At 44.9% G+C, this 1,826-nt stretch overlaps 1 pseudogene; it reads right to left on the reverse strand.

The window, feature by feature from the left end:
- Positions 1-301: 301 nt before the first annotated feature.
- LOC118998569 (ribosome biogenesis protein NSA2 homolog) lies at positions 302-1,079 on the reverse strand (annotated as a pseudogene).
- Positions 1,080-1,826: the final 747 nt, after the last annotated feature.

Raw genomic sequence — 1,826 nt, forward strand, 5'->3', positions numbered from 1 at the left:
CAGCAGACAGAGGCTAAAGATGGACAACAGAATTCTTTGGAGCTGTGAGAAAAGTAGCGGTGTCATCCTGTTGAGAGATGCATTTATCTGAATTAGAGGGACTCCAGGAAGAGCTGTCTAGCAGTGGATTTTTTTTTGAACTGGGCCACTTTGATGTTTCTTACAATTGAGGAAATAGTTCTCTTGATGACTGAAGATATGGAAGCTGTTTGAGAGCACTCAGAAACAGCATACGGTAAAGCAGTTTTTCTGGTTGACATATAGTCAATCATTACAAGAAGTTCCTTGTGGGAAACAGCTGTCAAACCAGCAAGCCTGCAGTTATGAATCCACCATTTCCAGGACTGTTGGTAACTGGGCATACTTTCCCCAAATAACCTACATCCTTGTGTCACAGGGGCCAACTTGCTCATGTTCACCTTGATGACAGTACCTTTGGCAATAACACCCGAAGTTGTATAAAGCAGGGATGAGGGATTCTCTTTTACACTAAGTGTTGGCAGGAAAAGGTGGCTTTCAGTTCATGCTGTGTGGCATGGGCCCCCTCGAAATGTGAGCCCAGTGGCCTATGAATCTGTCATATTTAGGTGGTTTTCCGGTAAAGCTGTCTCCAACACAGCAGACTTTAGTGACCATCGTCTTCCACACTTTCTTCTTTCTCTTTCCTGTTTGAACAAATTTTAGTGCCTCTCTTTCTCTCTGGGCATGAACTTTGGGCAGAGGGACTCCCCATTTTCCCGCTTTCTCTGTCCATTTGTGTTTAATCATATTGGAAAGTACTTTAGCTCCGACTGTCCCTCTTCACCCAGTAGGTAGGCAGGTACTGCTCCTTGTGGACTCTTTCCATCATTCTTTTGTTTAGTGTTTCTATTTTCATGCATCTTGATAGTCTTTTTCATTTGTATTTTCTCAGCATGGTGGTGTTCATTGCAGAGCTTACCCTTCAAACTGATCATCTTTTTTGCCTCCTTCGAACGTTCGTGAGCCTCTCAACCTTCCTTCTTTCTCTTTTTCTCATGGTAATCCAAACAATATCTAGGGCACTTGTGGTGTAACTGAATATATTCATTTTGTGGCATGGTTACCCAGTGGGTGCATTTCCCTGGGCATCAAGAAGCTCTTAACTTTCAGGCCTCAGACATCTACCTTGCGATTCCAGCAACTTGCAACAGGAAAGGGACATTCCAACAAAGGATTCTTTAAAGAACCCACAAAAGTAATGCAAACATATGCCAGGCTCCCAAGGGAGGGAGAATCTGGCTTTTGATAGTAATAGGTGAGTATTTCCCTTTGCCTCTCTATTCTCCCACTGACCACTCCCTTCACCCATTCGGGATCAGAGAGTAGCCGGTGAGTAGAGGAGGAGGTAGAGAGCACCGATGAAAGGCTGCAACCACACTCCTTGGGGTAGAAGTTCCTGCCTGGAGGGAAGAAGTGTCAAAACTGCAAAGGGTCTTGGAGTTCACCCTACTTGCAAGTTAGCCTCCTAGAGTTCATTGGATGCTGGTAGGAGACAAAAGACTCAGGCCAGGAACAACAAACAACTTACTGTTTGCAGTAATGGTACTCGTATGATGGTTCCCTGAGCCTCAGTTTCCACAGGGTGATGCAAATGGGGCCGGATTTCACCTGCACATGTAGTAGATTATAGGGGAGAAAACTAAATTGAAGGAACCTGAACATTTTCTAATAGGCTGCAAACGTGCCTGCCTTTTCTCCAGAGAGAGACATTACTATACTGGACAGCAGTCAGTCTGATCTTCCGCTTGAGGGAGACGCTACCTCTGTCTTTCAAGTCTGTTCACTTGGTGAAGATCCTTGACGAG

This window comes from Sturnira hondurensis, unplaced genomic scaffold, assembly GCF_014824575.4.
Source record: "Sturnira hondurensis isolate 20B ecotype Veracruz unplaced genomic scaffold, ASM1482457v3 Scaffold0014384, whole genome shotgun sequence".
Lineage (NCBI taxonomy): Eukaryota > Metazoa > Chordata > Mammalia > Chiroptera > Phyllostomidae > Sturnira > Sturnira hondurensis.